This window comes from Pyxicephalus adspersus, chromosome 7 (assembly GCF_032062135.1).
Source record: "Pyxicephalus adspersus chromosome 7, UCB_Pads_2.0, whole genome shotgun sequence".
In the NCBI taxonomy this organism is placed as follows: Eukaryota; Metazoa; Chordata; class Amphibia; order Anura; family Pyxicephalidae; genus Pyxicephalus; species Pyxicephalus adspersus.
In genome coordinates, this window is record NC_092864.1 from 68,706,349 (window position 1) to 68,716,138 (window position 9,790).

General features: G+C 41.4%; 1 protein-coding gene across 2 annotated transcripts in view; it reads right to left on the reverse strand.

The window, feature by feature from the left end:
* The window catches only part of RHBDF1 (rhomboid 5 homolog 1), a 78,416-nt gene that overhangs the window by 49,437 nt on the left and 19,189 nt on the right, over positions 1-9,790 (reverse strand). The window contains exon 1 of one of the 2 annotated variants that reach the window (XM_072418888.1): positions 9,487-9,732. The exons of the other annotated variant lie outside the window; for it this stretch is intronic. The gene's annotated coding sequence lies outside the window, so the exon portion shown is untranslated. Of the gene's footprint in view, positions 1-9,486; positions 9,733-9,790 lie in introns of those variants that run through there. 2 annotated transcript variants of the gene reach the window in all.

Genomic DNA, 9,790 nt, shown 5'->3' on the forward strand with positions numbered 1-9,790 from the left:
AAGGAATCCACCCTGATCCACCCTCCTGAGAACTTACTATATGAACTTCACAAGTCAAATTGAAGAATAATTTAGGAAGCAAACAATGAATAGGGAGGCACAAAATACCTAATTTGATGTGACTCCTCACACAGAGTTCCCGAAGAAGATAGAAAGCTGGTGCTGCTTACATAAAACAAATACCAAACACACGTATCTGGGAATATAAATACTTCATATTAAAATATAGTAATTGTATATTTCCAGGGACGCAGTTTTATTTACTTTATTATTAATATTAGTATTATTATCATTAAACAGGATTTATATGGTGCCAACATATTATGCAGCGCTGTACATTAAATAGAGATTATTAAGATTATTATTATTATTATTATTATTAATAATAATAAACAGGATTTTTATAGCACCAACATATTACACAGCGCTGTACATTAAATAGGGGTTGCAAATGACAGATAGATACAGACAGGACACAGGAGGAGGGGAGGACCCTGGCCCGAAGAGCTTACAATCTAGGAGGAGGGGGAAGTATCACACAATAGGAGGGGAGATGTAATGATGTAATATGTAATGGTGGATAAGTAGTGAGGGTTTAGGAGACAGAAGAAGACTGGTAGGCAAGTTGAAAAAGATGGGTTCTGAGGGCTCTTTTAAATAAGCAGAAAGTAGGAGCAAGCCGAAAAAGATGAGGAGGACCATTCCAGAGAGTCGGGGCAGCTCTAGAGAAGTCTTTTATCCGTGCATGTGATGAGGTTATGAGTGAGGAAGTCATTAGTAGGTCATTGGAGGCGTGAGGAGAGCGCCTTGGGGAGTATTTTTCTATCAGGTCAGAAAGGTAACTGGGACAAGAACTGTGCCGGGATTTGAAGGCAAAGCACAGGAGATGAATTTGATTCTAAAGTGAAATGGAAGCCAATGGAGAGAACTACAAAGAGATTTACTTTAGTTTAATCTGATGCTTTAGATTGTCATATGGAATCTAATGCCTACTCTGCCAACTTTCTGACTTTACACTTGGCACAGTCTGAAGATGGGGAACGGTGTATGATATCAAGCAAATGTCAGGCTGACAGACTACAGGTAGCATCTGACGGATTCATTATGGACATTTCCACCCTGACAAATTCATTTTAAACCAAAACTGCAATCAGTATAGTTTTTGTTGTATGTTTGAGGTCCTGATAAGGGGTTAGACCTTGCCTATCTTTGTGTTTCCCATTGGAGTATTTCCCTAACTTCCTATCCAAGTGATAGCGGTCACCCAACATGAGATCCCTTTAGTAAACGACCGATCATCGATTATTCATGATTATTTTGAACAATGGTATTGTGCACAATTCTGTAAAAAAAAAAAAAATAGGGTGCAGCACATCCCATGGAGCAATCAAGACAGAATGCAGCACATAGCCTTCCGGGAAACCTACGTCACGCATCCCGGGAGGCCCTGGCTGCTCCTTCTACGCATGCCCTGAGCCTCGAGCATGCGCAGAAGGAGTCCTTTCATTAATGGAAGTAAACAATTGCCCATCTTATGCACGCGCAGTGAGATCGGCAATCTTTTTTCCCATCTATGTTACCCAATCTCGCACCTGCACAGTGCAAGATCTGGTGACGTAGCCAGAAGAACCCAGAAGAAGATGTCGGCGCCCATCGCTTCCTCTGCACCGGGCCGAAGACTGATATCAGGACGCAGCGGGACCAAAACGAAGAAACCTCCCGACGGATCGACATATCTGCGGGATTAACGGTAAGTGTGTTTTTTTTTTCCTTGAGTTTTAGTTCCGCTTGATGAAATACTTTTATAAATGTCATCTCAGGGTCTGGGATTAAATTAGTACATTTTTAGCATTTACAGATCACACAACTACAGCATGTACCAAAAACCATGTAAATGTTTTTAACAAGATATAGACACATTATAAGACAAAAGCATGGTGTACAACAAGCTAGGTATGAATATCAACACCTGCAATCCCCAGATTATGATTAATATTATCCAGTAATATTATAGCGCTGACATATTAAGCAGCGCTGTACTGCTGTCCCTCAAAGGAGCTCACAATCTAATGGCCCTACTTCAGTCATATGTAGTTACCAGAGTCCAAGGTTAATTTGGAGGGGAGGCAATTAACCTAACTGCATGTTTTTGGAATGTGGGAGGAAAATGGTGTACCCAGGGTAAACCTATGCATACATGGGGAGAACATGGAAACAGTGCCCTGGCTAAGATTGGAACCTGGGACCTAGTGCCGCAACAGCTAACTGCTAACCAGCTACCGTGCCAGCCTTTAATGCTCAACACTCTAAATATTGGTCGCTAGTAGCCAGAAAGCATTGATCTCTGTTCCATTAGGAATCCACACATCCGCAGGCCGAGCTGTCACTGACAACCACTAGCATACATACAACCTAAAGAAGTCAAAGTGCAATGCAGTGAGTAAAAAAATAAATGTGTGAAATAAATTATTTATTTTACTGTCCATTTAGATTAAAAAAGCACAATATTTACTAAACTAAAATAAAAGATGTGAACTTAAACACAATGTTAAAATGGTTATAGAAGGCAAATTTGTCACATGGATATTGACAGGTTAACTAATGAATACTGACACTAGGTCTTGGCTGGGTATGAAGTGGTTAATGTATAGGGCACTAGAGTGCTAATTGAGAAGCACAGGATGTAAAGACTGACTAGCCTTAAGCTATATACAGAAGATTAATGAATGTCTCTGGAAACAATCCTTAGTGATTGTTTCCAGAGACAGTAGAATGAACAACCACTGTACAGACAGCACTGTTCTGTTCTATAAAGAAGAAAGGAAAGGTAGAAAAACTGGGGTGGAAAGATCTAGAACAGGTGTGTCAAACTCTGGCCCGCGGGCCAAATTTGGCCCGGTACATCCTTTTTTTTGGCCCCAAAAGAATTCCTAATATAAATTGCAGCTGGCCTGCCACTACTGCAATCCGTAGTAACAGCGGGCCAGCTGCAATTCATATTAAGCTCCTGTTTTATAGACGCAGCTACTACAATTCCCGGCATCACTCGCGTCTCTAGACCAGCAACCTCTCTGCCTATGCGTGGCCCCGCATTTTATAGATGCTAGAGATGCCGGGAATTGTAGTAGCCATATCACTTGTGTCTATTAAACAGCAGCCTATGCGTGGACCCCGCAGTTTATACTGACAGGTAAACTCAATAATTAGGAATTATCAGGATTATTATTATTATCAGGAATTATCATAGAGCTATTGCTTTATTGAAAGTTTTACTGTGCCAGGGAATGCAATGTGAAACTAAATGAATGCAGCAATACATTCGGTTTCACATTGCATTCTCTGGCAAAGTAAAACAATCTCAATAAGAAGAAACAAGAACACATGAGAAGAGCATGCAGTAATATGCAGTGGATTGATCTAAATAGATAAATTCAATGCATTTTACTGCATGCTCTTCTCATGTGTTCTTGTTTCTTCTTATTGAGAATAATTGTTTTGTCAATAAATTTCAAGTTTGGCCCACGACTTGGTCTAAGTTTTAAATTTCGCCCCTCTGTGTATAGAAGATGCTAGATGTTTTCCAGAAGGCATGTTCTATGTAATTGCTGCAGCTTCTAATGCACATTGTGGGAAGCCTACAGTGAGCCATGAAATCAGAAAATCAGTACAAGAGAGGAGCCTGTACAACTGTGAATAACTGAAGGTAAGGCTGGAGTTCAGCTTTAAAGTGGAATTGAACCATTAGCGCTGATTATTACGCTTATTGTAGTACTCTTCTTACTCTGCTGACCTTTAGCTTTAGCTGTATAGCCTAGAATGCTACAATACCTTTATAAAGTAAATGACTTATGTTGCCATAAAAAGCCGTTCTTTTCTCCTTCTTCCCCGTATATAATATCAAACAAGCTTGGCAATTATCAATTTTTTAAGTAAGGTTCCTTTTGTGTTTTTACTACTTCCCTTTATACTGCTCCAGATATATACTGACCTGTATTCTTAATGCAATATATACATCCTGCAGAGAAGTCTTCTCTGTGCTTTCCCTTGTGGTGCAATTGTCATAAAGGTAATCTCCCCCAGCACTGTGCACTATAGGATAGTATCTAGACCAGGGTGTCCAAAGTTTTTGCAACGAGGGCCAGTCTTGGTGAGGTGAAAATGTGTGGGGGCCGACCACTAACCAGGGTTAGTGTGGGCGTGGTCTGTGGGGGTCCCGCACAGCACACGCCCACCAGAATGACGTGAGGGATTCCCTGTGCACGGAGTCTGATGTCAGTGAGGGCTCCATGCAAAACACGTTCTTGGAATCAGTGGGCATGGTCACTGCGTCGCCCGCACAGCACACGGCTACTGTAATGACGTAGGGGATTCCCTGTGCACACATTGGGACTCCCGTCCTGCCGATTATGCCCACAGAGTAGCGGGCTGATAATTGCAAGGCGGTTGATCAACTCTAATGAAATATAAAATAGCTTTTTTGTAAACGTGTATTTTATACTGTGGTCAACAGTGCTGGCGGGCCGCATAATATTGATTTTATGACAAAGGCTGCGGGCCGGAGGAAATCTGAACACGGGCCGCAATTGGCCCCCAGGCCGGACTTTGGGCATGCCTGATCTAGACAGTTACATGAGACAAAGGGAAAGTGGAGATTTACTTCCCAAAGAGTGTACCAGATAATGTTTACAAGTGGGGGCTATGTAATTGATTTCATTGTCTATACCCATCCAATCTAGTGCACAACATGAATAATTAAACTTTATACCACCAGTGCCAGCAGCATTGCCACCTAGGACTAACATTGCCGGACTACAGAAAAACTTGTCCGCAAAGGGACATTTTTCATTCATTATGATTGATTAATTGATTATTTATGATTGATGGTGATTGTCTATCTTTCCCTCTCCCTACATATTCTCCTTTCTGGTAGAAACTTACTGTTAGCATATCAGACAAATCTAAGGAGCTTACACTCTATTAATCTGAAAAGGTAAAAGCGATATTACGTTTTTATACCTTTTAGCTTAAACAGCAATGAAAAAGAAAATAGAACAGCCTACAGTTAGAAATGGGTGAATGTGCCAGGTTGGGAGAATCCTATTGAAATCCCACAGAAGTCTATAAATAAGGTGAATCATGGTAATAAATTCCAGCCTTTTAATGGGTCTAAAAAAAGACATGGGAAGCCAGACACTACAAAAAGTGGTTGGTATCAATGTAAAAACAATATTATAACAATCCCATAGAGCAAGGAGAGTGTCTTGTCATATAACTTTAGCCCAATATTTAAAATACTTTCAATGACATGCTTGTAGGATACGGGTTGTTACAGAACACTACGGTGCGCAGTGATAGTGAATACACCTGCAGCACATCCAGTATTTGGCTTTGATATTGATTTTTTTCTTTTGCGGTCAGCTTAGCTTACATACAGCAGCAACACATTTTAGTTTGAAATAATTAGCACTTCAGTGTTCTCCCCAGGCCCTTTTAGCTGGGCGCACCACCCTGTAATTTTCTGTGACCACTCGGCTGTTTTTAGGTGGTTACTGAAGAGTTTGGTGATAATACAGGGGCTGCCACCTACATACAATTTCTTACCACCCGGCTTTAAAAAAATTCTGGGTTGAACCCTGCAATTTTCAGGCAGTTCCAGTGGTGACACATGCTTTCTCATCCACCATTAATAGGCTTGCAACCAGCAGATAGTAATTGGCCAGGCCTGTTCTTTTTCTGGACAATGCAAATCTGTACTGCCACTAGCTAATTTCTTCCCAGCTCTCGTTAAGAATTAGATGATATGGCAGTGTAAAATTGGCTAGGAGGAGGACATTTCTAAAAGCGATAATTCGTGAAAATGTTCTAGAATAAAAAAAACACAGGCAGGCATTTTACTACTAAAGATTGGGCCCATATGTACCAGAGACAAACAGCACAGGATGAAGCCTTTGTCACAGCAGGGAATACAGCAGTAAAAAATTGGCCAGCAGGAGCACAGTTATAATCAGCAATAATTGGCCTAACCAGTGTATATGTACCTTTTATAGCATTTTACCTATAGCGTTTAGGGGTAAGTTGCAAACAAAGAGCAGCTCTAATAACAGATAGTAACAAGTGAATGCTCAACACTGATCAAAATAAACCTAAAAAAAAACAATCCGCACCATAAAAAGAAATAAACACTCCAAAAATACCACCACTGATACAAAGATGTAAAGGAGATCTTGCTGAATAAACTTGCAGAGAACTCCATAACCCCAGGACCCCGTGTGAAACCAAACCTCATCCTTTCCCACCTACAATCTAAACCAAAAAAATCCAGCCAGTAGCAAAGCCTGTTTCCGCTAAAGAAGCCTTTCTTAACCTTCTTAGTCCTGAGGAATCTTGAAAATCTTTTTCAGGTCTTGGGGAACATCCACTAAAGCAAAGCTTGTTGTTCCCAACACTTTATGGCCAAAAAATTGGAAAAGTCCAAATCCCATATATCAATACCACACATATACATATAAAAGTAACTTTATAACAAGTTACTTAAAGAAAAGGAATTATATTAGGATATTCTCATGATAATTTTATTCAGGTGAAAAATATCATATATATACAAAATTAGTTAATGATTACAAAAAACACTTCCAATAGTACTTAAAAAATTATTCAACAGAACCGTAATGCTGTATTTCACGCAATGTTTACTCTCACTCCTTTATTCAACGTGTTTCGCAGTCACCACTGCTTTTTCAAGAGTGTAAGAGCATGAACAATATATCTAAATTCAGATTAGATCACAGACATGAGCAAACCTCAGAGTACAAAAATATTTTGCCTCTCACGGACAGAAGGAGGTCTTGGGGAACCTCTACTAAAACTATAGGAGGTCAATGTACAAAATACACCTACTGTGATTAGTGGAATAAAATAGATAGCTAATAAGACCTTAGGTTTCTGGCTAGTGACTCTGCCAAGTGGCAGCGGACACAAAACTTAAAGTCTCCATCACATGAGATGTCAATCAGCCAAAGCTCAAGGAACCTTAGAGGCCTGTGGAGGAACCCTGGTTGAGTATGACTGCACTAGAACGTCCTGACACATTAGTAAAGGTAGAAGAGCAATCTTAGGCTATGTACACACGTCAGATGATTCTCGTCCAATCATCGCTTCAGGGCTGGTATCAGACGAGAATCTGACGTGTGTACAGCGCTCATCGGACTTCCGTAGGGACACCTACCTCACGCATCCGGGAGGCTCTGGCTGCTCCCTCTGTGCCTGCTCTAATCTCGGGCATGCACAGAAGGGGCATTTTTTTCCACCAAGGGGAAAGAGATGCCAATCTCACGCACGAACAGCGGCTACGTCACCTGATCTCACACCTACACATTGCGAGATCGAGTGATGTACCAAGTAGACGGAAGAAAAGAAAGAAGATGGCGAAAAGGAATTACAGGACCAGATCGCTAAAAGGACCAGTGCCATCGAGGGATCTGCGGGAGTAAAGGTGTATTTTTCTTCTGGGTCGGTAATCCCGAGTGTGACTCGGGGTAGAAAATAGATGCTAAAAGCTGACACCCCGAGTAACACGCGGGGTAGGTAAACCTATGGAAAGTAATAGCAAATCGCTACTTGCGTCCCGCGCCGTCCTTCTCTGCGATGTCCATCTTCTTTCTTCCCCTGGCCGGCTTCCTTTGCACTCGATGAGTCACCGGGCAGTTTCCCGTGACGTCCGTGCAAGGGGAGGTTGCCGGCGGGGCAGGGCGGCAAATTCAAATACATTTGTATTGCATTCAATATAAAACAACTGTATTTAATGCAATACAGTGGATTTATATGTGTAAAAGCAGTACTTTGTCCTCCATGGTCATTTATTTTACAGTATAATATAATAGTATGAGTAAAATATTTTTTTATTTTTTAATACTTTCATTTATTATTTTGACATGATTTTGTGTTTGAAACTTTTTCATACTTTATGATTATATGATTCTGTAAAATACATTTTCATGAAAAACAATGTACTGCTTTTAGACATATAAATCTGGAAATGAACCGCCCAGGAGGTTAAAGTGTAATTTTCCAATTTTCAGATTCGTTACACTTTCATGCATAGGCTATCTTGTTTTTGCATATCAAATGAATGGGCTGCCAATGCACCATACAATCAGACACGCGCCACAACACACAGTCGTGCAATTAAATAAATGTCACCACAATGTGTTACTGTGGACCTTAGATCTTACAGTCTATTGGGGTGTATAGAGGCCAAGAGAAGAATGCAATCATTTCTCGTCTATTGTACCGTACATACTGTATAGGGGTTCCGGTGGCTGCAGCCCATCAGGGTATAAATGTAAGAAGCTTACATTATGTATGTACAACAGAAATACAGATCTCGTAATCCGGCACAGCGCTAGGTCCCAGGTTCAAATCTTGGCCAGGACACTATCTGCATGGAGTTTGCAGGCGCTCCCTGTGTTTACATGAGTTTCCTCCAGGTATTCTAGTTTCTTCCCACATTCATATTGTGTGTTACTTCTCCAACCTCTTAGATTGTAAGCTCCTCGGGGCAGGGCCCTCTCCTCCTCCTGTGTCACTGTCTGTATCTGTCTGTCATTTGCAACCCCTATGTAATGTACAGCGCTGTATACTATGTTGGCGCTATATAAATCCTGTTTATTATTAATAACAATAAGAATCATAATTCAAATATATAAATACAAGATAATAATAATATTAGGGTGATGGAAGAGCTGGAAGTTTTACATAAGGACAGGAAGTAGAAGAGTTTGCAAGTCAATAATGTACAGTGTATTATAGAATGAATGTACAGGATGTACATAAGACAGAATCATGTACATCATATCAGGGATACATGTGGCAGAAGAGCTTACACTCAATGTATCCTGACATCAGAGACATAGAAAGATTGTGCAGGATATAATCATAGAGCTCATAGAGGGAAGCAGATCACAGTGTATTAGGTATATAATGTGAAGGTAGAAGAGCTTACAATACATTTGTAGGACCTAGTACAGAACACCCCCCCCCCCCCCCATCCTATGGTAAGCATGTAGAAGTGGCAGAAGAGCTTACACTCTAGGAAGTGATCACTGTCTTATAGGTATATAATGTCTAGACTAGAAGAGCTAATGTAAAGACTAGAAGAGCTTACAATCTATTTACAGGACAGCTCACCCTCCATCATATGTAAAGCATACCTGTGGCAGATGAGCTTACACTCTATTTGCAGGACTGATCACCCTCCATGCTATGTGAAGGATACCTGTGGCAGGATGGTTAATGCCCCTTGTATGCCCACACACAGCTCACACACACACACCTTGCACACAGCTCACATACAGCTCACGCACACACAGTTCACACACACAGCTCACACAACTCACACACACACACCTCACACACACCTCACACACACATCCATCACACACTCTCCATGTTTGAGTTTCCTCGCTAAACTTGTGAAAGTTTTCTTACCGGAGCTGTGTTCTCATCCTCGTCGGGCGGACACCATACACCGCGATGGCTACAAATGGAGCAATTATTTATATAATAGTAGCATAGCGTCTGGATTCCAGACACTTTCCACAGTCCACAAAAGTCCTGTGAAAAGGGACACCCTCCGAATCCGCCTATCAGCACAGGCAGCCGGGGCTGCTTCTCCTTCCAGCGGGCGGGGCTAGGAGCCCTAAATGTCACATTGTGGCAGCGGCCTAACCAGTTCTACATGTATGAGGAGCTGGGCGGGCGGGAGCCTGGGACTTCCCTCAGCTCCCCTCAC